The sequence below is a fragment of the Panulirus ornatus genome, chromosome 69 (genome assembly GCF_036320965.1).
Source record: "Panulirus ornatus isolate Po-2019 chromosome 69, ASM3632096v1, whole genome shotgun sequence".
NCBI lineage: Eukaryota > Metazoa > Arthropoda > Malacostraca > Decapoda > Palinuridae > Panulirus > Panulirus ornatus.
In genome coordinates, this window is record NC_092292.1 from 3364648 (window position 1) to 3391746 (window position 27099).

General features: G+C 41.6%; 1 protein-coding gene across 1 annotated transcript in view; it reads left to right on the top strand.

Annotated features, from left to right (window-relative positions):
• Positions 1 to 27099, top strand: part of LOC139747606 (glutamate receptor ionotropic, kainate 2-like) — a 775400-nt gene that overhangs the window by 414011 nt on the left and 334290 nt on the right. The gene's annotated exons all lie outside the window — the stretch shown is intronic.

Here is a 27099-nt window from a genome sequence, read left to right on the forward strand (position 1 = left end):
TTCTATCAGTTTTGACTCTTGCTTCATGTCAAACATCTTGATATATCTTTCTACATTTTGTCATATACAAAAAGATAACGATCAAAGAAATGATAATTAGGATCTTTTCACACCTAGGACGACGCAAGTGGATTACAGCGGTTAATAAAGAGGAGCGAACTTGTCCGTTGATGGGCGAAACAACCTCACTAGGAAACGAAATTGGTGTGGATGAATCATGTAGACATAACAGACGGTACAACATGACAATGTTTTGGTTCACGAACCAATTTTCTTATATTCAGAGGAAGTTCTTTTAAACTGGGAACCATTCGTGGATGATCACGACCATCACGGCCAAGAGCAAGACTTTAGCAAAACTGTAGAATCCCACTGAGTTTATACTGGCCGGCCAGAGTGACAGAAGAAAAATGACCGACGCAAAGGCAATATTTTTCACCACACCATTTCCCGCCGAGCCATCAACAAAAGCTTCGGTTCTTCAGAAGAGGAATCAAACCTTTACGAAGCTTTATTGATACTAAGCTTCTCCCACGTCCCTTTCATCCTCCAGCTTATATTTGCTCTCAGTGAAGTCAGCGCCTGGAAGTCAGCTTATAATGATATCAGTTACCGAGTTAACAAGGATTTTAAAGTTACGTAACGAGGAAGGCGAACTTTTGGCTTTCATTCTCGTGAAAGAGGTCAACAGCTTCATAATGAGGCCTGGAGAAGCTTCAGGTGCCGTCCGAAGCAGACATGACGGTCTCTTATATTTCTTGACTCATTGATGTGGGTTCGAACTGGTCTGTTTAATGCTTCACTCGCCCAGGGGATACCCCCTTCTGTGTTTTCATTCCACTGTCCTCGCGAGTGTACGTAAACCTGACAAACATATTATATAGTTCGGAGTTGTCATTCCATTTGCATGCAAGAGGTGACAAGAAAAGATGATTGATGCGACTATGGTGGTAGTTAGATACACATTATAATTCCTTGTTACAAACAGTTTGACTTTTGACCCCACTGGCTGTTGCAGGATGTATGTTATGATGAATCACTTTAAAAATAAGATCAAGTTGTGAGTTACAACCCCATACTTGACTAAATCTTTGTAAAGATGATTAACGTACAGAAGAACAACGCTCTAAAACTGAAACTTTTATTGGACGAAATATGTTTCCGGCAATACATTTGAAATAGAATTCTGATCAATTTATAAATTAGAAATGCATGAGAACTGTATCTGTGAATTAGAGACAAATCTATGGATACCGTCCTCAGAAATAACAATAACAGGAACATGTGAAGAAACCGTAGAATAATTTCTTTTAAAGATAAATTGCTTACTAAAGTAGGAAGAAGTTAAGATGACTGGTGTAATACGAGAAAAATATCCTGCGTTCTCTGGAAGTGTTGGAACTCAGGATCATATTTCATTTTCTTACATCAAGTATCGCAATATTAAACTTACTGAAGTGGATATAAAACTCTTCCTCCCTTTCCTGACACTGATATTAAAGGCAGTTCTTCCAAACATCTGTAGAAAACCTATATTTGCCGGACCCTCACCACGATAGCAACCTTCTCCATTCCTTTGAAATTCCACCACATTCCGGTTTACCATGGACGATGGAGGTTCTGATATCTGGTGTACTTATATGAGTTTAGATACTGAAGTTAGGTAACTCAGAGAGGTATTAAATGATGATGAATTCTCGTCCTAATTCATTTATGATGTACTGACAAGTTTTTTTTAGCCTCCAAGTTCTAACAATTCCACAGAACGTGACATATTTTTCCTTCACACTTTATCAGCCTCAGCTTCCATAGTCTTTCTGAATAACAGACGTTATTTTTACTTTGCCAGTCGATCTATCACTAATTTGTCCTAATTTACATCTCAGAAATTATCGGTGAAAAATTTCTTTCTTAAAAAAATATTTAATCCAAAATATCTCTTTGAAATCATAGTCTCATTTGGCAGTGCAGGTCGTGTTCTTAAAACCCTATAGAATGAAACAGTTAGTATGGGCAGAGACAGAATCTTGGATGGGTCTGGGATTATATAGAGTTTTGGATCTTATTACCGAAGATTGTCATTTCTTCTTTAATGACATTCTTTAGTGGTAGAGTTTAAAATTTGAAGTAATTCCAGACCATCGAAGATTTCATCTCTACACGTACTAACGGTTTCATTCTATGGGGTTTTAGAGAACTGCCGGAAATAGCAAAATGAGCTGTAAATAGAAATAGAAAACCTAGTGATCAGTGAAGAGCAGTTCCTCTAGCCTAGCTGTAGGTAACATATGGATATTTCATCAGTACTCGCTACAAAATTTATCACTTGCAATCAAATAGCTTTATGTTATATCTGGACGACACTTTTATTAATCTTTGATCATCTGGACATATCTCATGCTACCTCGAACACTCAAACTTTCCACACAAAATCTAAAGTGCACGTCTTAGATAAAGGAGAAACATGTATTCTTCCGTCCCTCTTAAAATGACGTTGAGACAGATGTATCTCGTCGGTAGTACTGCAGTATTTGTAAACATTTACTTCACCATTAACACGATCTAATTCTTCCATCCGCCGCCAAGACAAGAGGAATATTGTCACAACATCATATCCACGGGCCAACATTTCCTTCAACACCCGTAATCTACACAAGCAACTTCAATTTCTCTCAATTTCTTTCAGTTTCTCTCAACTTCAGTTTCTTTCAACCAACGATTGTCCCAGACACAACTTCAGACGAGTTGTCTGGTAAACAGTTGAATGTATTGACACCATGACAGTAGGACTGAGTCACCATCAACTACACAAACAGGTAGTTATCCATCTGGTTACTTCACTTATCAAAGGGAATTCTATCCCAAGTTATACATTAAAGTACATTACGAGATTCACAATACCATTTCTAAATACACACACACACACACACACACACAGACACAGACACACACACACACACACACACACACACACACACACACACTTTATAATTCATGAATTCAGGACTGCTGATATTCACTGCATGTAGGAATATCGATGAAAAATGTGTTTATCTCGAACATTTTGTGCAGAACAATAATAAATACATGAACAAATATTAGTGGCTTTTCTGTGAATGTTGAAATCAAACATGTTGCTGACCCGGTGAATCAGACAATCTAGGAACGATAACATACCACTTTTTGATTCCACAGTAAATTCAATGCAAATATATGTTACGCATAAACACAATTCATAATGTTACAGTCCGGGGTACAATAGAGCTTGCATTGAAAATGTAATCATTTGGTCGTTTGACCTCAGTAAGTTAAAACAGTTGAATGGTTTACTTAATCTACATAAAGAGGAAGAATATTATATATATATATATATATATATATATATATATATATATATATATATATATATATATATATATAAACCATATCGTAATTACTTACGGTTTTGAACAATCATCATACAGTTGATTAATTTAGAAGATAATTTTCCTTTGTAACTACGATTTGCCGTAGTACTGAAGGTATGGTGTATGGAAGGTATGATATATGGAAAGTATGATGTATGGAAGGCATGGTGTACGGGAGGTATGATGTATGGAAGGTATGATGCATGGAAGGCATGGTGTACGGGAGGTATGATGTATGGAAGGTAGGAATACAGAGGATCATGAACAGCATCTCCTGTGTAGGACATCATTGGGGGGGGGGGGGGGGGGGGAGCTGCAGGAGAGGTCGTTAGGGTGAAGGTGGAGATGACGTCATGCTGAGGTAGGTGATGGTGACGTCGGTGGCTGGTGCCGGTAACTAGTGTCATGAGGCTGGTAATGAAGTCGGGAAACTTGGTGACGCAGCTTGTGGTGACGTTGACCAGAGTGGAGCCCCGTGCTGGCCCGTACCACCGCACCTCCTGCCCTGCTCTGGCTCTGGCGGGATCTCTGGCATTCGTCGACGATCAGGTTTTGGTGGCGAAGACGTCGACTGGCCTGTAGCAGGCAATTAACATTATGGCAGAGACTCTTGCGAGGGTTGGACTTTGAGTGAACCTAGGAAAATGTCGGAGCGGGAGGAAGACGTAAATCCTACGGTGTCCTGCTAGAAGAGGGGTTCCGTAACATCACCAGAGTCCCTCTAAGATCTCAACAGCGGATTGCGTTGCTCGTGGGACACCTAGTGCCAAAGCTCATGCATCACTTGGTGTTGGGGAAAGTGTATAAGACACAGTTAGCGCGCATGGACAGACAGGTGGAGTCGCGGTTCGCTGTTGGCTCCGTCTAGCCCATGACGTGCCCTGTGCTTACTTCCGCTCGGCGGCAGGAGATGGTGGACTTGGTATACCGGACTTTGTCTCAACCGTCCGACGAAGTAAACAAGCCAGCTTTAAGAAATTGCTCACCTCGACCGACCCGGTGATGCAGGCGGCTGTCTGGGAGCCTGCAGTGTTGAGCAAGTTGCAGCGCTGGACTGGACCCGCTTGCATTGCTGGTCGGCAGGTGAGTAATAAACTCGAACGCCATCGCGTATGGAGGGCTAATCTGATCTACTACCATGCCTCAGGTTAGTGGATAGGTTGATAGTAGGAACCGCTTCCTGTCCGGGTCTGATTATGTAAAGGCCGTCCAAGTGAGGATTGGCACTTTACCCTCCCCCGCCAGGGCTTCCAGAGGCCGGCCCGAGATCAACGGCCTCCATGACACACATCATTAGACTGGTACGCGTGGGCATATCGCTCAGATGTGCCCACGTACCCGTGGTGGGAGGGTAAAGAGGCACGGTAACATCAGTGCCTATTTGGCCGGACGATTGAGACAGAGGAGGTACGAAGTGTCCTGTGAGCCTCGCTTTCCGATTGTGGGGTCCTTTAGGAGGCCTGACATCGTGGCTTCCAAAGGCACAGAGGCTTTTATCATCGACACTCAGGTCTCTGGCGTCCATTTCGCGCTTTCAGCTGCACATCAGTACAAGTGCAGCTATTATGGCACCTCGGAAGTCCTTCAGGGCGTACGGGATTTCACCGGGAAAGGCATCGTGCATGTGACATCTGTCACATTGAATTGGCGTGGCGCATGGTGCCAAGAAAATGCGAGTGCTTCCAGAGGGTTAGAGCTTACTTACCGGGACCTAGAGGTGTGCTCAGTAAAAGTCCTAACCTAGACCACTCACCTTTACAGGATGTGGTCCAAGAGCACAGGTTAGCAATCGGGCCTGCCTTGTAAACCTGGTGTTTGCCGTCGGGCTAGTGAGGGTGGTTCCCCCTTTGTGCGCTTGTGGTGTGCGGGATTAGGCTGTTCTCCCGAAGCTCCGAGGGCAGGTACCAGTTCCTGAGGGCGGGTTGTCGTAGCGAGCGGTGGGCGCCTTGGCAGGGTCGTCTGCTACTCCTGTACGACCGGCCGCACTGGAAGGTGAGCGGTGCTGGGGGTTCTACTGTGTCAGTCAGTAAGGTAAGAGTATGTTTCGAACTATCGTCTAACTGCCGTATCTCAACTTACTTCTATCTATGTTATCAGCAGTCTGATCTACCATCTTCCTCTTGGTGTGTCCATATATTCCCTCCTTCAATTAACAACTTCTTTCACTATCAACATGTAGAATAGGTCACCCACTGATAACCCATTACATCAAAAGATATGCACAGTAGTTTGTAGTTAGCCTTTCTAGCACGTCCCATCACTAACTGGGAATCAATGAAGATAATTTGGTGAATAAAGTCACAGACTCACTTCCCAAGCTCTCTCATCCACAACAGACTGCATACTTGCCCGTCTTTCCAAAACTCTTACATTCACCTCCTTAACAACCCCATCCATAAACAAATTAAACAACCATGGAGACATCACACACCCCTGCCGCAAACCTACATTTACTGACATATATATATATATATATATATATATATATATATATATATATATATATATATATATATATATATATATATATATATATATATATATATATATATATATATATCTTTCTTTCATACTATTCGCCATTTGCCGCGTTAGTGAGGTAGCGTTAAGAACAGAGGACTGGGCCTTTGAGGGAAATCCTTACCTGGCCCCCTTCTCTGTTCCATCTTTTGGAAAATTAAAAGAAAAAACGAGAGGGGAGGATTTCCAGCCACCCGCTCCCTCCCCTTTTAGTCACCTTCTACGACACGCAGGGAATACGTGGGAAGGATTCTTTCTCCCCTATCCCCAGGGATATAAACCATGAAAGTTCCGTGGGGCTTGGATGTGGATAGGGAGCTGTGATTTCAGTGCATTACACATGACAGTTAGCGACTGAGTCTGAACGAATGTGGCCTTTTTAGTTTGTTTTCATGGCGCTATCTTGCTGAAGTAGGAGGTAGCGATGCTGTTTCCTGTGGGGCGATATAGCGCCAGAAGTGGATGAAGGCAAGCAAGTATAAATATGTACATATGTATGTATATGTATATGTCTGTGTATGTGTATGTTTATGTATTCATATGTGTATATGTTATGCGTATGTCTGTATATGTGCGTATATGGGTGTTTATACATATATATGTGTATGAGTGGATAGGCCATTGTTCGTCTGTTTTCTGTCGCTACCTCGCTAACGCGGGAAACTTGTTAGGTATAACCTTAGTGGAGGATAACACCTGAGGTGACTGTGTATTGCCTGCCTCAACCAGGATTCGAACACATGTGCTCAACCCCGAGTGGTCCCTGAGTGCGTCATGGTCAGCAACGTTATCCTCTCCACCATCGATTGTGCTTATCATGATTTGTTCCGCGGTATCAGGTTCTGTTATTCAGGTCAGTGAGTGAATGTCAGACGTGTGTGTGTGTAATGTTCTTAAAAACTAGAAGACTGAAACGTTTCTTAGGCAGAGTATGATAATGACACAAGGTTGCCCATGTCTGATAGGGACTTGGCCGGGTTATCGATTATGCAGATCCTGGCCCGGGGGCGAGGCTGGGAGGCGTCAACAAGACAAATGTTCTTCAGGGAAATACCACAATATATCCTCAGTGCTTTACTGGTGCCTAGATACGATCACCTCGAGACCAGATATTCTATTGGTGGTTTTGGCTTTGCTCAGCTGCAACGAATAGAGTCACTTGAAAAATGTGATATAATGGGGTCAACACTAAGACATGTTTAACATCCGAGGTAATCAGTGGGATGAACTAGTGCTTGTATTTAACCCTGGAAAGGTCTGTGTAGCAGTGGTTTCGGTGCATTACACATGATAGCAGAGAATGGATGTGAACGCATGTGGCCTTTCCTCGTCTGTTCTTGACGCTACCTCTCATTCATGGAAAACGGCGATCAAGTATGAAAAAGATATATATATATTTATATATATATATATATATATATATATATATATATGTATATATATATATATATATATATATATATATATATATATATATATATATATATATATATATATATATATATATTGGAAAGGATCACATTTTTGCGCGTGATCAAGATATTCCTATGAGTCCACGGGGAAAATGAAACACGATAAGTTCCCAAGAGCACTTTCGTGTAATAATCACATCATCAGGGGATACACAAGAGAGAAATATAAGTCAGTTGATATACATCGAAGAGACGAAGCTAGGACGCCATTTGGTAAACGTGTGATTGTCCAAAACATATAACGAGCGTTCATAAACTTATCATTTTACAAATTTTATCAACAATAAAGTTATCTAATTTGTATAGACCATCACTAATATTAAGATTATAGTTCTTTGTGTATTTAATAATAAAAGATTCGATGATATTTCTCTTGGTAATAGAGTTAGAGTTAATAACTGAGATGGCATTACTCCAGTCAATACAATGATCATAGTTTTTAACGTGATTAAACAAGGCATTTGATTCTTGTCCCGTTCTTATACTATATCTATTTTGCTTAAGTCTAACAGAAAGATCCTCACCAGTCTGACCAACATAAAATATATCACAATTTCCACAAGGCACCTTATAGATGTATCCAAGAGAATTTTCTGGTGAATTCCTGATTAAGATACTCTTTATCGTATCATTGTTGCTAAAGGCAACATTTACATTAAAGGATTTAAGCAAAATGGGAAGTAAAGTGAAATTATTATCAAAAGGGAGAACTAGAAAATTCTTGGTGTCAATTGGAAGTTTGGGCTCAACTCTATGAAATTATTTTTTTGCTAACTTAAGGGATTTATCAATAAAAGATCTAGGGTACTTTAACTTACATCCAATAGAATATATCTTCTCAAACTCATCAATAAACTCTGGACTACAAATACGTAATGCCCTAAGGAACATAGACTGAAATGATAATAATTTAACTCTGTCATGTTGAGATGAGTAATAATGGATATATAAGCATACATTGGTGGGTTTTCTGTATATGCTAAACTTAAACTTGTTTCCTTGCCTATGAATCATGCAATCTAAAATTGGCAACATACTATCATTTTCATTTTCTACAGCAAATTTGATAGAAGGTATTGAATTGTTAAGTAAGGGGAAAAATATTTGTAAATTTGTTGGCCAAACACAAAGAACATCATCTACATATCTAAACAAAATTGCATTAGAAGGTAAGATATCCTTTAGTAGTTTTGTTTCAAGAAATTCCATATAAAGATTACTTAGTACAGGTGAAAGAGGGCTACACATTACCATACCAAATTTTTTAGCATAATAATCTCCATTGAATCGAAATACACAGTCTTTTATACACAATTTTATCAGTTCATTGAAAACAGACTTTGAAACAGGTAAATGAATATCATCCAAGACATCAAATAAATATTCTAAAAGGTATTATTAGATACACAAAGAATTATAATCTTAATATTAGTGATGGTCTACACAAATTAGATAACTTTATTGTTGATAAAATTTGTAAAATGATAAGTTTATGAACGCTCGTTGTATGTTTTGGACAATCACATGTTTATCAAATGGCGTCCTAGCTTTGTCTCTTCGATGTATATCAACCAACTTATTTTTCTCTCTTGTGTCTCCCCTGATGATGTGATTATTACATGGACTCATAGGAATATATATATATATATATATATATATATATATATATATATATATATATATATATATATATATATATATATATCCCTGGGGATAGGGGAGCAAGAATACTTCCCACGTATTCCCTGCGTGTCGTAGAAGGCGACTAAAAGGGGAGGGAGCGGGGGGCTGGAAATCCTCCCCTCTCGTTTTGTTTTTTTTTAATTTTCCAAAAGAAGGAACAGAGAATTGGGCCAAGTGAGGGTAGTCCCTCAAAGGCCCAGTCATCTGTTCTTAACGCTACCTCGCTAATGCGGGAAATGGCGAATAGTTTGAAAAAAAAAAAAAAATATATATATATATATGGATAGAGTTGTGCGTAGGAGGGTGAATGTGCTGGAAATGAGATGTTTGAGGACAATATGTGGTGTGAGGTGGTTTGATCGAGTAAGTAATGTAAGGGTAAGAGAGATGTGAGGAAATAAAAAGAGTGTGGTTGAGAGAGCAGAAGAGGGTGTTTTGAAATGGTTTGGGCACATGGAGAGAATGAGTGAGGAAAAATTGACGAAGAGGATATATGTGTCGGAGGTGGAGGGAACGAGGAGAAGTGGGAGACCAAATTGGAGGTGGAAAGATGGAGTGAAAAAGATTTTGAGTGATCGGGGCCCTGAACATGCAGGAGGGTGAAAGGCGTGCAAGGAATAGAGTGAATTGGATCGATGTGGTATACCGGGGTTGACGTGCTGTCAGTGGATTGAATCAGGGCATGTGAAGCGTCTGGGGTAAACCATGGAAAGCTGTGTAGGTATGTATAGTTGCGTGTGTGGATGTATGTATATACATGTGTATGGGGGTGGGTTGGGCCATTTCTTTCGTCTGTTTCCTTGCGCTACCTCGCAAACGCGGGAGACAGCGACAAAGCAAAAAAAAAAAAAGAAAAAAAAAATATATATACATATATGCAGTATGTTTGAGAAAAGGAACCTGGATGTTTTGGCTCTGAGTGAAACAAAGCTCAAGGGTAAATGTCGCGTGTATTCTGTGTGGATACAAATTTTACAGTTTGAGTCTAGTGGCAGCATAACAAGGAACAGAAGCCATATTTCACCGTGCCTAAAGAAAACTCCCAGCTGTCTGGACCCTTACATGCGAGAGAACCCAGCAGGACTGAAGTCGTTCGATGTCACGACGGAATTTATGGCCGTGATGTCGTGATGAAACTGGAAGTGGAGACTGGAGGGAATACTGCCAGTCCCCCTTGACTGAGGAGTTGTTGTAGCCATCTGGAACATCAGAGATAATAACCAAGCTTGAGGCACATTCTCTCCAAAGAATGACAATAAGGTCATGTGTAATGTAGGTCCAGGTATGTAAACTTAGTCAAGCAATTTGTTCAGTGGCCTCCCAGCAGACACAGCACTATGTCCAGGTTGGGTTAAGTAGCCACATGTGAAAAATGGATTATAATAACCTTTATTATTTCTTTCGTTCTCCGTGATGGGTCGATTCTTAATAACATTTCAACAGAATTCCGCAGAATGTCACGCCTTGATTATATCTGCATAAACCAGTCTATTCAGCGTCCGTCTTCATTAGCAGCGAGACAATGGCAGTCCTGAGTGTGAGGTAGCAAGTGTTGTAACAGCTGACACCTTCCTCCTCCTTATTGTCTAGTGGCTGCTGTTTACTGAGCCTCTGGCAGGTTGATGTGAAGGACTCCCGCCCCTCAGGACTGTGTCTATATCCTCTGGCAGGTTGATGTGAAGGACTCCCACCTCTCAGGACTATGTCCGTAGCCTTGAGAGGTTGATGTGAAGGATTCTGATACTTCGGGACTGTGTCCGTAGCCATAAGAAGGATGCTGGAAGATAGTAGTAGAACTAGGCACTAAATACCACGAAACTTTTCAGTCACATCCTGCTTTCTAAGTGCCTGATCGCCGTTTCTCGTGTCAGCAAGGTAGCGCCAGGAAACAGTCGAAGAAAGGCCATATCCGTTCACATCCACACACGAACTGTCCTGTATAATGAACCGAAACTGCAGTTCCCTATCCACATCCAGGCCCCATAGACCTTTCCATGGTTTACCCTGGACGTTTCACATGCCCTGATTCAGTCCATTGACAGCACGTCGATCCAAGTATACCACATCGTTCCAATTCGCTCTGTTCCTTGCACGCCTTTCACCTCCTGTATGTTCAGGCCCCGGTCACTCAAAATCTTTTCACACCATCCATCCACCTCTGATTTGGTCTCCCTGTTCTCCTTGTTCCCTCCACCTCTGACACGTATATCAAATCTAGTTTTATACAATGTTGTTTCGTAATTTGATGTCCAGATGTCTACATATCCACTTTTGATAAACACTCACTTTTACTCGCGAAACCATACCTTTAATGACGTCATGAAATTAGTCAACAATACTTGGAGGAATTCTCTTCTGACTTACTATGGTATAATTCAGACCAACGGAAAGATTCATCCATTCTTCTCGATTTCAGTCGTGTCCAGTTTCCTAGACACTGTTAGGAAGGTTCCTATCTTTTCAACCGTAGTTACAGCCAACATATTGACTTCCTCCATGTTCTCAAGGTCTCTGGAACATCACTCGAATCTCAAGTCAGTAAGTGGTCAGATGGCTATACATACTGACACTTCCAGGAACGAAGTGTCTTGCAGATCCCACACAGACAGACAACCAAGATGGAAACTCTCCTGTACTTGAAGGAGTCAGCAGAACCTCAGCATGACTACCCCACTCACATGTCTGGGTCAGCAGAACCTCAGCATGATTACACCACTCACATGTAGGGTCAGCAGAACCTCAGCATGACTACCCCACTCACATGTCCGGGTCAGCAGAACCTCAGCATGATTACACCACTCACATGTCTGGGTCAGCAGAACCTCAGCATGACTACCCCACTCACATGTCTGGGTCAGCAGAACCCCAGCATGACTACCCCACTCACATGTAGGGTCAGCAGAACCTCAGCATGACTACACCACTCACATGTCTGGGTCAGCAGGAACCTCTAGCATGACTACCCCACTCACATGTCTGGGTCAGCAGAACCCAGCATGACTACCCCATCACATGTCTGGGTCAGCAGAACCTCACAGGACTACCCACTCACATGTCGGGTCAGCAGAACCTCAGCATGACTACCCCACTCACATGTCGGGTCAGCAGAACCTCAGCATGACTACCCCACTCACATGTCCGGGTCAGCAGAACCTCAGCATGACTACCCCACTCACATGTCTGGGTCAGCAAAACCCAGCATGACTACCCCACTCACATGTCTGGGTCAGCAGAACCTCAGCATGACTACCCCACTCACATGTCCGGGTCAGCAGAACCTCAGCATGACTACCCCACTCACATGTCGGGTCAGCAGAACCTCAGCATGACTACCCCACTCACATGTCTGGGTCAGCAGAACCTCAGCATGACTACCCCACTCACATGTCCGGGTCAGCAGAACCTCAGCATGACTACCCACTCACATGTCTGGGTCAGCAGAACCTCAGCATGACTACCCCACTCACATGTCTGGGTCAGCAGAACCTCAGCATGACTACCCACTCACATGTCTGGGTCAGCAGAACCTCAGCATGACTACCCCACTCACATGTCCGGGTCAGCAGAACCTCAGCATGACTACCCCATCACATGTCCGGGTCAGCAGAACCTCAGCATGACTACCCACTCACATGTCTGGGTCAGCAGAACCTCAGCATGACTACCCCACTCACATGTCTGGGTCAGCAGAACCTCAGCATGACTACACCACTCACATGTCTGGGTCAGCAGAACCCCAGCATGACTACCCCACTCACATGTCTGGGTCAGCAGAACCTCAGCATGACTACACCACTCACATGTCCGGGTCAGCAGAACCTCAGCATGACTACCCACTCACATGTCGGGTCAGCAGAACCTCAGCATGACTACACCACTCACATGTCCGGGTCAGCAGAACCCCAGCATGACTACACCACTCACATGTCTGGGTCAGCAGAACCTCAGCATGACTACCCACTCACATGTCGGGTCAGCAGAACCTCAGCATGACTACACCACTCACATGTCTGGGTCAGCAGAACCTCAGCATGACTACCCCACTCACATGTCTGGGTCAGCAAAACCTCAGCATGACTACCCCACTCACATGTCTGGGTCAGCAGAACCTCAGCATGACTACCCACTCACATGTCTGGGTCAGCAGAACCTCAGCATGACTACACCACTCACATGTCGGGTCAGCAGAACCCCAGCATGACTCAAATATCTGCTGGCCATAAAGAATTCAATATATCTTTTGTTATAAAGAGTGTTTAACTGGGGTATATAGAGTTATGGCTGATACGCCAGTAAAATGGCAGTAGTCATCAAATCAAAATACGTACTAGTGAACAATTATCAACAATAATTTCACATAATTTCATTTGATATTTATACATTTCAATTATATTTCCTCACACTTATATGCAGTTTTACGTTGCATTCTTCATTCATTACGGTGTTATCAGCGTTAGAAAGACAGTGACTTACAGTACCAACATGTTCAAAGAACAAGAGGAAAGTACGTGTTTCCTCCTCAGTTTCCACCATGGCATCACAACCTCATGGGTCTGCTACCACTCACACCATGTCCACAGCCTCAATCTAAAAGTCTTCAATTGGGAGTAAACACACACTTCTCTCTCTACACATTCCTCATACTATCACTACAGTGAGGCACATCAAGTACGAAAAGAAATATAAGTCAGTTGATATACAACGAAGAGACGTAGCTAGGACGCCATTTGGTAAACATGTGAGTTGTCCAATTGGACAAAATAAGTTTGTTGAGCAATTCCTGGGAAATTACAGAACATCAGATTGGGGAGGAGCAGTATGGTCTCAGAAGTGATAGAGGATGTGTGGATCAGGTGTTTGCTTTGAAGAATGTCTATGAGAAATACTTAGAAAAACAGATGGATTTGTATGTAGCATTTAAGGATCTGGAGAAGGCATATGATAGAATTGATAGAGTGCTTTGTGGAAGGTTTTAAGAGTACGTGGTGTGGGAGGTAAGTTGCTAGAAGCAGTGAAAAGTTTATACCAAGGATGTAAGGCATGTACACAAGTAGAAAGAGAGGAAATTGATTGGTTCCCAGTAAATGTCGGTTTGCAGCAGTGGTGCGTGATGTTTCCATAGTTTTTTAATTCATTTATGGATGGGATAGTTAGGGTGGTGAATGCAAGCGTTTTGGAGAGATGGGCAAGTATGCAGTTTGTTGTGGATGAGAAAGCTCGGGAAGTGAGTCAGTTGTTGTTCGCTGATGATACAGCACTGGTGGCTGATTCGAGTGAGAAACTGCAGAAGTTGGTGACAGTTTGGTAAAGTGTGTGGAAGAAGAATGTTGAAAGTAAATGTGAATAAGAGCAAGGTTATTAGGTTCAGTAGGATTGAGGGACAAGTTAATTGGGAGGTAAGTTTGAATGGAGAAAAACTGGAGGAAGTGAAGAGTTTTAGATATATGGGAGTGGACTTAGCAGCGGATGGAACCATTGAAGCGGAAGTGAGTCACAGGGTGGGGAAGGTGGCGAAGGTTCTGGGAGTGTTGAAGAATGTGTGGAAGGCGAGAACGTTATCCCGGAGAGTAGAAATGGGTATGTTTGATGGTATAGTGGTTCCAACAACATTATATGGTTGAGAGGCATGGGCTATAGATAAGGTTGTGTGGAAAAGGGTGGATGTGATGGAAATGAGATGTTTGAGGACAATATGTGGTGTGACGTGGTTTGATCGAGTAAGTAAAGAAAGGGTAAGAGAGATGTGTGGTATAAATTGAGTGTGGTTGAGAGAGCAGAAGAGGGTGTTTTGAAATGGTTTGGGCACATGGAGAGAATGAGTGAGGAAAAATTGACGAAGAGGATATATGTGTCGGAGGTGGAGGGAACGAGGAGAAGTGGGAGACCAAATTGGAGGTGGAAAGATGGAGTGAAAAAGATTTTGAGTGATCGGGGCCCGAACATGCAGGAGGGTGAAAGGCGTGCAAGGAATAGAGTGAATTGGATCGATGTGGTATACCGGGGTTGACGTGCTGTCAGTGGATTGAATCAGGGCATGTGAAGCGTCTGGGGTAAACCATGGAAAGCTGTGTAGGTATGTATAGTTGCGTGTGTGGATGTATGTATATACATGTGTATGGGGGTGGGTTGGGCCATTTCTTTCGTCTGTTTCCTTGCGCTACCTCGCAAACGCGGGAGACAGCGACAAAGCAAAAAAAAAAAAAAAGAAAAAAAAATATATATACATATATGCAGTATGTTTGAGAAAAGGAACCTGGATGTTTTGGCTCTGAGTGAAACAAAGCTCAAGGGTAAATGTCGCGTATATTCTGTGTGGATACAAATTTTACAGTTTGAGTCTAGTGGCAGCATAACAAGGAACAGAAGCCATATTTCACCGTGCCTAAAGAAAACTCCCAGCTGTCTGGACCCTTACATGCGAGAGAACCCAGCAGGACTGAAGTCGTTCGATGTCACGACGGAATTTATGGCCGTGATGTCGTGATGAAACTGGAAGTGGAGACTGGAGGGAATACTGCCAGTCCCCCTTGACTGAGGAGTTGTTGTAGCCATCTGGAACATCAGAGATAATAACCAAGCTTGAGGCACATTCTCTCCAAAGAATGACAATAAGGTCATGTGTAATGTAGGTCCAGGTATGTAAACATAGTGAAGCAATTTGTTCAGTGGCCTCCCAGCAGACACAACACTATGTCCAGGTTGTGTTAAGCAGCCACGTGTGTGAAGTGGATTATGATGACCTTTATTATTTCCTTCCTTCTCCGTGATGGGTCGATTCCTAATAACATTTCAACAGAATTCCGCAGGATGTCACGCCTTGATTATATCTGCATAAACCAGTCTATTCAGCGTCCGTCTTCATTAGCAGCGAGCCAATAGCAATCCTGAGTGTGAGGTAGCAAGTGTTGTAACAACTGACACCTTCCTCCTCCTTATTGTCTAGTGGCTGCTGTTTACTGAGCCTCTGGCAGGTTGATGTGAAGGACTCCCGCCCCTCAGGACTGTGTCTATATCCTCTGGCAGGTTGATGTGAAGGACTCCCTCCTATTAGGACTATGTCCGTAGCCTTGAGAGGTTGATGTGAAGGATTCTGATACTTCGGGACTGTGTCCGTAGACATAAGAAGGATGCTGGAAGATAGTAGTAGAACTAGGCACTAAATACCACGAAACTTGTCAGTCACATCTTGCTTTCTAAACGCCTGATCGCCGTTTCTCGTGTCAGCGAGGTAGCGCCAGGAAACAGTCGAAGAAAGGCCATATCCGTTCACATCCACACACGAACTGTCCTGTATAATGAACCGAAACTGCAGTTCCCTATCCACATCCAGGCCCCATAGACATTCCCATGGTTTACCCTGGACGTTTCACATGCCCTGATTCAGTCCATTGATAGCACGTCGATCCAAGTATACCACATCGTTCCAATTCGCTCTGTTCCTTGCACGCCCGTCACCTCCTGTATGTTCAGGCCCCGGTCACTCAAAATCTTTTTCACACCATCCATCCACCTCTGATTTGGTCTCCCGGTTCTCCTTGTTCCCTCCACCTCTGACACGTATATCAAATCTAGTTTTATACAATGTTGTTTCGTAATTTGATGTCCAGATGTCTACATATCCACTTTTGATAAACACTCACTTTTACTCGCGAAACCATACCTTTAATGACGCCATGAAATTAGTCAACAATACTTGGAGGAATTCTCTTCTGACTTACTATGGTATAATTCAGACCAACGGAAAGATTCATCCATTCTTCTCGATTTCAGTCGCGTCCAGTTTCCTAGACACTGGTAGGAAGGTTCCTATCTTTTCAACCGTAGTTACAGCCAACATAATGGCCTCCTCCATGTTCTCAAGGTCTCTGGAACATCACTCGAATCTCAAGTCAGTAAGTGGTCAGATGGCTATACATACTGACACTTCCAGGAACGAAGTGTCTTGCAGATCCCACACAGACAGACAACCAAGATGGAAACTCTCCTGTACTTGAAGGAGTCAGCAGAACCTCAGCATGACTACCCCACTCACATGTCTGGGTCAGCAGAACCTCAGCATGATTACACCACTCACATGTAGGGTCAGCAGAACCTCAGCATGACTACCCCACTCACATGTCCGGGTCAGCAGAACCTCAGCATGATTACACCACTCACATGTCTGGGTCAGCAGAACCTCAGCATGACTACCCCACTCACATGTCTGGGTCAGCAGAACCCCAGCATGACTACCCCACTCACATGTAGGGTCAGCAGAACCTCAGCATGACTACACCACTCACATGTCTGGGTCAGCAGAACCTCAGCATGACTACCCCACTCACATGTCTGGGTCAGCAGAACCCCAGCATGACTACCCCACTCACATGTCTGGGTCAGCAGAACCTCACCAGGACTACCCCACTCACATGTCGGGTCAGCAGAACCTCAGCATGACTACCCCACTCACATGTCGGGTCAGCAGAACCTCAGCATGACTACCCCACTCACATGTCCGGGTCAGCAGAACCTCAGCATGACTACCCCACTCACATGTCTGGGTCAGCAAAACCCCAGCATGACTACCCCACTCACATGTCTGGGTCAGCAGAACCTCAGCATGACTACCCCACTCACATGTCCGGGTCAGCAGAACCTCAGCATGACTACCCCACTCACATGTCCGGGTCAGCAGAACCTCAGCATGACTACCCCACTCACATGTCTGGGTCAGCAGAACCTCAGCATGACTACCCCACTCACATGTCGGTCAGACCATCAGCATGACTACCCACTCCAAGTCTGGTCAGCAGAACCTCAGCATGACTACACCACTCACATGTCTGGGTCAGCAGAACCCCAGCATGACTACCCCACTCACATGTCTGGGTCAGCAGAACCTCAGCATGACTACACCACTCACATGTCCGGGTCAGCAGAACCTCAGCATGACTACCCCACTCACATGTCGGGTCAGCAGAACCTCAGCATGACTACACCACTCACATGTCCGGGTCAGCAGAACCCCAGCATGACTACACCACTCACATGTCTGGGTCAGCAGAACCTCAGCATGACTACCCCACTCACATGTCGGGTCAGCAGAACCTCAGCATGACTACACCACTCACATGTCTGGGTCAGCAGAACCTCAGCATGACTACCCCACTCACATGTCTGGGTCAGCAAAACCTCAGCATGACTACCCCACTCACATGTCTGGGTCAGCAGAACCTCAGCATGACTACCCACTCACATGTCTGGGTCAGCAGAACCTCAGCATGACTACACCACTCACATGTCGGGTCAGCAGAACCCCAGCATGACTCAAATATCTGCTGGCCATAAAGAATTCAATATATCTTTTGTTATAAAGAGTGTTTAACTGGGGTATATAGAGTTATGGCTGATACGCCAGTAAAATGGCAGTAGTCATCAAATCAAAATACGTACTAGTGAACAATTATCAACAATAATTTCACATAATTTCATTTGATATTTATACATTTCAATTATATTTCCTCACACTTATATGCAGTTTTACGTTGCATTCTTCATTCATTACGGTGTTATCAGCGTTAGAAAGACAGTGACTTACAGTACCAACATGTTCAAAGAACAAGAGGAAAGTACGTGTTTCCTCCTCAGTTTCCACCATGGCATCACAACCTCATGGGTCTGCTACCACTCACACCATGTCCACAGCCTCAATCTAAAAGTCTTCAATTGGGAGTAAACACACACTTCTCTCTCTACACATTCCTCATACTATCACTACAGTGAGGCACATCAAGTACGAAAAGAAATATAAGTCAGTTGATATACAACGAAGAGACGTAGCTAGGACGCCATTTGGTAAACATGTGAGTGTCCAATTGGACAAAATAAGTTTGTTGAGCATTCCTGGGAAATTACAGAACATCAGATTGGGGAGGAGCAGTATGGTCTCAGAAGTGGTAGAGGATGTGTTGATCAGGTGTTTGCTTTGAAGAATGTCTATGAGAAATACTTAGAAAAACAGATGGATTTGTATGTAGCATTTAAGGATCTGGAGAAGGCATATGATAGAATTGATAGAGATGCTTTGTGGAAGGTTTTAAGAGTACGTGGTGTGGGAGGTAAGTTGCTAGAAGCAGTGAAAAGTTTATACCAAGGATGTAAGGCATGTACACAAGTAGAAAGAGAGGAAATTGATTGGTTCCCAGTAAATGTCGGTTTGCAGCAGTGGTGCGTGATGTTTCCATAGTTTTTTAATTCATTTATGGATGGGATAGTTAGGGTGGTGAATGCAAGCGTTTTGGAGAGATGGGCAAGTATGCAGTTTGTTGTGGATGAGAAAGCTCGGGAAGTGAGTCAGTTGTTGTTCGCTGATGATACAGCACTGGTGGCTGATTCGAGTGAGAAACTGCAGAAGTTGGTGACAGTTTGGTAAAGTGTGTGGAAGAAGAATGTTGAAAGTAAATGTGAATAAGAGCAAGGTTATTAGGTTCAGTAGGATTGAGGGACAAGTTAATTGGGAGGTAAGTTTGAATGGAGAAAAACTGGAGGAAGTGAAGAGTTTTAGATATATGGGAGTGGACTTAGCAGCGGATGGAACCATTGAAGCGGAAGTGAGTCACAGGGTGGGGAAGGTGGCGAAGGTTCTGGGAGTGTTGAAGAATGTGTGGAAGGCGAGAACGTTATCCCGGAGAGTAGAAATGGGTATGTTTGATGGTATAGTGGTTCCAACAACATTATATGGTTGAGAGGCATGGGCTATAGATAAGGTTGTGTGGAAAAGGGTGGATGTGATGGAAATGAGATGTTTGAGGACAATATGTGGTGTGACGTGGTTTGATCGAGTAAGTAAAGAAAGGGTAAGAGAGATGTGTGGTAATAAATTGAGTGTGGTTGAGAGAGCAGATGAGGTTGTATTGAAATGGTTTGGTCACATGGAGAGAATGAGTGCGGAATAATTGACAAAGAGGATATATGTGTTACAGGTGGAGGGAACGAGGAAAAGTGGGAGACCAAATTGAATGTGGAAGGATGGAGTGAAAAAGATTTTGAGCGATCGGGGCCTGAGCATACTGGAGGGTGAAAGGTGTGCAAGGAATAGAGTGAATTGGAACGATGTGGTATGCCGGGGTCGACGTGCTGTCAATGGATTGAACCAGGGCATGTGAAGCGTCTGGGGTAAACCATGGAAAGGTTTGTGGGGCCTGGATGTGGAAAGGGAGCTGAGGTTTCGGTGCATTGCACCTAACAGCAAGAGACTGAGTGCGAACGAATGTGGCTTTTTTTGTCTTTTCCTGGCGCTATATTACTGGAGGGGGTAGGGATGCTATTTCATATGTGGCGATGGGAATGGATGATGGCAGCAAGTATGAATATGTACATGTGAATATATGTTTATGTCTGTGTATATTTATGTATGTATATGTTGAAATATATAAATATGTATACGTTGAAATGTATATGTATGTATATGTGCGTGTATGGGCGTTTATATATATAGATGTGTATGCGAGTGGGTTAGGACATTCCTCGTCTGTTTCCTTGCGCTACTTCGCTGACGCGGGAGACGGCGATTAAGTATAATAATGAAATAAGTCCAAGAACAATCAACGATGTGGCTGCCATTCTCTAGCTCTCATATTCGCATATGTAATGTACTGAAACCAGAGTCCACCACCCACAACCATGATCACAGATATTTTCGTGGTTTTCCCCGGATGTTCCACATTTACCATTAACCTAGCCATTTTAAACAGTGTGTTGCTTGTTTGCAGTTACTTGGATAACGATTTTATTCTCTTGATCCTAAGGAAACTAACTTAGTTTATTAACTAATGTTGATTCATGAGCTTTAGTCTCTTTTTGTGCCATTATTTTCAAGTAAAAGCATTCCTTTTGTTGTCTTAATCCAGTGTTCCACCATCCAGGCCAAGGTCCAGAAACTGACCATCTGCTGAGCATTAGTTCCCCTGGTTCCTCTACTGCTCTGACTGTCTCACTAAATCTTCTCTGGTTTATGCACACATCACTTCCATTTACGATATCATTCTAGTTCCTACTGTCAAGAGCAATGAGAAGATAATCAAAGTTTACGTTTCTAAATGTTAGCTGATCTCTAACGACTGTTCTCTTGACCAACATTACCAGCAGTCTTGAAAACTACATCAAATGTTATATGATGGTGATCACTTGTACCAACCCTCCAAACACGTCGTTCCTAACGACATGTTTGTTAAGTGTTGAAATCATACCAAAGATACTTTGTAAGGTCTTCAATGAATTGTCTTATGGAGTATCATTAAGCTGGTCTCGAGCACTAGTCAGGAAGTGCTGGGAAGAGATCCTGATCACCTTGGTACTGATGTGTTACAATCTTGTACTATATTTACGTCGAGCAATTTGTACAACTCCTGCAGTTGTAAAGGCTGTCGTCTTCATCTGGTGTACGTGCAGGGGCGCCTGCAGATCAGCCATGTTATAATTTTCTTGCGAAATTTTTTATTTATTTCCACAAAAGTCAATTTCATACACTCAAGAAACAATACATTTTTCAACACAAGGTTAAAATCAATTAGACCAGCAAGACACTTCTGCATGCTTATATTCTTTGCCAGTAATAAATGTTCTCCTTACAATCGTATATTCCATAAGTTAGGCTCTTTTATTAATGTCAACACGAGAGTTAGAGATACCATTTATGTTATAACTTTCCCTAGAAGGATTCGTCTCCAAGTTTCAGAGTTTGGTGTATATACTGAGGACATTTACATAGATTAATCTGGTAAAAAGTACAAGTACACTGAGGAGCCTCCCAACACAGATTGTATACGCATAATACGATCTCTGTAAACATACTGGACTGCTTGTAGATAAAACTAACGCAGTTTGAGGTCTTCGCTCATCCCTGCAAACAAACTTTGGCAGTTTATCTATTAAGACTGGACGTTTGACTGAAGAAGGCGTTGCTGGTGGAGATCCAAGTAAGAATCTTTTAACGGAATATGTAAATTGTCTTACACTTAAACTGGCGAATTCCCGGAAAGACATCTCTCCATGAGTCTCTCTGATCTCGCCCTCTGTATGTTGTTGGTATGAATGAGACAAATAAAAAAAGGTGTTATTGTTGACAGACACAACAACTACAACCATAATTGTGGCACACACACCATGATGCTAGACACCCAGGACCAGCAGCCACCATGATGCTAGACACCCAGGACCAGCAGCCACCATGATGCTAGACACCCAGGACCAGCAGCCACCATGATGGTAGACACCCAGGACCAGCAGCTACCATGATGCTAGACACCCAGGACCAGCAGCCACCATGATGCTAGACACCCAGGACCAGCAGCTACCATGATGCTAGACACCCAGGACCAGCAGCTACCATGATGCTAGACACCCAGGACCAGCAGCCACCATGATGCTAGACATCCAGGACCAGCAGCCACCATGATGCTACACACCCAGGACCAGCAGCTACCATGATGCTACACACCCAGGACCAGCAGCCACCATGATGCTAGACACCCAGGACCAGCAGCTACCATGATGCTAGACACCCAGGACCAGCAGCTACCATGATGCTAGACACCCAGGACCAGCAGCCACCATGATGCTAGACACCCAGGACCAGCAACCACCATGATGCTAGACACGCAGGACCAGCAGCCACCATGATGCTAGACACCCAGGACCAGCAGCTACCATGATGCTAGACACCCAGGACCAGCAGCCACCATGATGCTAGACACCCAGGACCAGCAGCCACCATGATGCTAGACACCCAGGACCGTCACTTATCATGAGGATCGTCATGTTAGACCATGAGACACCATGACAGTGGACACACTAGCATCTTCCCTGATGGTAGACTCACTCGGTTGCCAGTATAAAGGTAAACCTATGACCATCTGCCATCATGGTAGCTGACACAGGACAGGTGGCTCATACTTAGCAGCCATCTGGATGGTGTATGTGAGGTCATTTTAGGTCCTTCATCCACCATCTATCAATAGACACTAAACAAAAGTGTTCGATTCAACTTTAACCATCATATGACCTCATACAACAGTATGGGAGGCAGCTACTGAACCAGCCTCGCCACCCTCACCTCATTCCACCTAATATCCTGTGTCCACAAGTTGTAGTTATCGGCACCACAACATCATCGAGGTCATGCACATCGCTACAACAACAACCTGGTTCCAGCCACTGTGAACATTACAAACAATCGTTAATGTACGTACTACAACATTGCCTTTGTTGTAGACACAAAGTCTTTATTGTATGCACTTTCTTTTTTGTATATTTCCAGGTCTAGCTGCGTGTTTTTCTTCTTCCTCTTCTTCTTCTTCTTCTCCTTCTTCCTTTTCTTTTTCTTTTTCTTCTTCTTCCTCTTCTTCCTCTTCTTCTCCTTCTTCTTCTTTTTCTTTTTCTTCTTCTTCTTCTTCTTCTTCTTCTTCTTCTTCTTCTTCTTATTATTATTATTATTATTATTATTATTATTATTATTATTATTATTATTATTATTATTATTATTATTATTATTATTATTATTATCATTATTATTATTATTATTATTATTATTATTATTACTATTATTATTATTGTTATTATTATTATTATTATTATTATTATTTTCATTATTATTATTATTATTATTATTATTATTATTATTATTATTATTATTATTACTTTTATTATCATTTTTATTATTATTGTTATTATTATCATTATTATTATTATTATTATTATTGTTATTATTATTATTATTATTATTATTATTATTATTATTATTATTATTATCATTATTATTAGTATTATTATTATTATTATCATTATCATTATTATCATTATTATTATAATTATCATTATCTATTATCAATATCATTATTATCATTATTATTATCATTATCATATCATTATTATAATTATTATTATTATTATCATTATTAATATCATTATTATTATTATCATTATTATTATCATTATTATCATCATTATCGTTATTATTATCATTATCATTATTATTGTTAATATTATTATTATCATTATTATTATTATTATTTTTCATTAATCTATTGTTATTATTAATATCACTATCATCATTATCAACATTATTATTATTATTATCATCATCATTATCATTATCATTATTATCACTATTATTATTATTATTATTATTATTATTATTATTATCATTATTATTATTATTATTATTATTATTATTATTATTATCATTATTATCATTATCATTATCATTATTATTATTATTATTACTATTATCATTATCATTATTATTATTATTATTACTATTATTATTATCATTATTATCGTTTTCATTATCATTATTGATATCATTACTATCATTATCAATATTATCATTGTTATCATTTTTATTATTATCATTATTATCATAATTATCATTATTATTATTGATATCATTGTTATTACTATTATCATCAATATTATTATTATTACTGTTATTATTATTATTATTATTAGCATCATTAATATCATTAGTTTCAAATTATCTTTTTCATTTTTATGTTCATTATAAGTTTCTTTGTTTTCTTTATAATGATCATTAGGACCATTATTAATTTTGCCTTAAAGAGATGCTAGACTCTGTTTGTATGTATGGCTAAGATGTTACATAGATGCAATCTAAACATAAACGGAAAAACTCTACATAAACGAACCTTTGATCTGCGACACATCCTACCTACCATTCACGTTTAGCTGCGTCTCTACCCAGGAGAGACAATAACATGTTTAGTAATCATTGCTCGAACACCAAACCAACATTTGTCATTTTTGCCACATTGTCTTCTCTTTATAGTGACCGACCTGCCACAGGCAGAACATGCCCAAGTGAAAGGCATTCTGAGCAAGGAAATATATGGAATAGATACATTAAAGTTTATGTGATTTTTAAAAGTAGAAAGTGTTGGGAAGAGAGGAAGATGGAAGAAGGAAGAGCGAGTTCCAAAGCTTTTGTTGCGTGAAGGACGAAGGAGTCAAAGCGGTCAGTCTGTGTGTGTGTGTGTGTGTGTGTGTGTGTGTGTGTGTGTGTGTGTGTGTGTGTGTGTGTCTGTCTGTCTGTCTGTCTGGCTGTATGTCTGTCTGTCTCAACACAGAAATTATGGAAATCAGCTGCCAGACGCGAGTCACGGATCAGAACCTTGGTGGCAGGGACGCTCGCGCACTGTTCACAAGAGCAGTAGTGAAAATGATAACCGTAGAACAGGGGAAGAGCAGCAAAATCAAGGCGGACAGAGAGGGAGGGTTGGACAGAAGCCTGGAGAGTTAATGAGGAGGATGCATTTAGATTTCGCTTTAGCTAATAAAGGCGTGAAGGATGAACCACACTAAATACGTGAGCAGTGCTCCATACTAGGGAGAATTATATCCATGTAGACATGAACCATTTATCGTGAAGAGAAAAGTAGCAATGACACTTGCACAACCTCTCCAGCAAATATCATGTCGATGTTGTGGGATGCCCAGGTTACAGTGAAGGATGTTGTTATGCTCAACAAGTTTATGTTACTACAGCGATGAATTGTGGTGTTCTGTAGTTGAACAGAAGTAAACAAGTGATATCTAAAAAGAGATATTGGGAGAAATTGCAGTATAACACTATCATATTCAACCAGGTTGGGTCCCACATTCCGGGATATTGCACAAGGCCGTGTTTAGAGATCTGTGTTCAGTATGACAGAGAGGGAGAGTACGAGCATTTGAGATAGACGCGATATAACCATCTGAAGTATGTAGAGTGGAATAGTAAGATACACTGAATACTGTGAGGTGATGACGAGAGAAGATCGTCTATGGAAAGAAGAAAGTAAGTATCATGAGAGAACCATGAAGATCACTGTGGCTAATAGATCAAGATGGGGAAGTCGTGCCATCCATGACAAGAACAACAGACCAGCTAGACTGGTGTCTGTGCTTTACAGAACAGAGTGAAGCAGAAAATGCAAAGGAAGGAAGTTAAGAAGCAAAGACATACCACGCGCTGTTCAATGCTTTGGAGATGTCGAGGACCACAATGAAAGATTCATCTAAGTGATCTTGTTCCTCAACGTCTTTATTATCGTTATTATAATTGTCATTGTCATCAAGAATAGCCCAACCCACCCACACACACATGTATATAAATAAACGCCCACACACGCACATATATGTACCTACACATTTCAACGTATACATACACATACATACACAGACATGTACATATATAAATATGTACACATCCACACTTGCTGCCTTCATCCATTTCGTCGCCACCACGCGACACATGATATTGCACCCCCTCCCCCGCGCGCGCGCGAGATAGCGCTAGGAAAACTATCATTATTATTATTATTATCATCATCATTATCATTATTATTATTATCATTATCAATATTATCCTCATTATTATCATCATTATCATTACTGTTGCTATTACCATAATTCTTCTTCTTCTTCTTCTTCTTCTTCTTCTTCTTCTTCTTCTTAGTGTTATCAATTCTATTCCATCGGCAATGTTTGTAAGGATAAGTGTACAATGTGCAGTTGGAGGACTTTCTTGCCTCTATCGTGATCATGGCAGCCACTAAGTCATGATGTGACAGAAACTAAATTGAAATTATTGGTGTGAAGCTTAATATTGTGTTGAAACATTGTTCCTCCAGAGATACTTCTAGTTTTAGTCACTACCATACATGAAACATCCTTTAAAGACGTGTGTATTGATAAATTGTTTATCCCAGTAATGTCAGCAGCATTACCAGCAGACATTACGTAAAGACTTGAACCCAGGAAGCTCTTGTATCTGAGCATCAACAACCAGGTCGGTGTGGTATCTGTCCATCTCTGCCACTATTGATCTCGGCCCAGCCTCCTTGGTCGACCATCACTTCTGTTCATATTATCACCATTCCATAATATCCCTGGAATATGTAAGCTCACAATGGCAAGTTTCATGATCATTACTTGTAATATGACACAATGTAAAGACATCCCGAAACTTCTGGGACTTAATA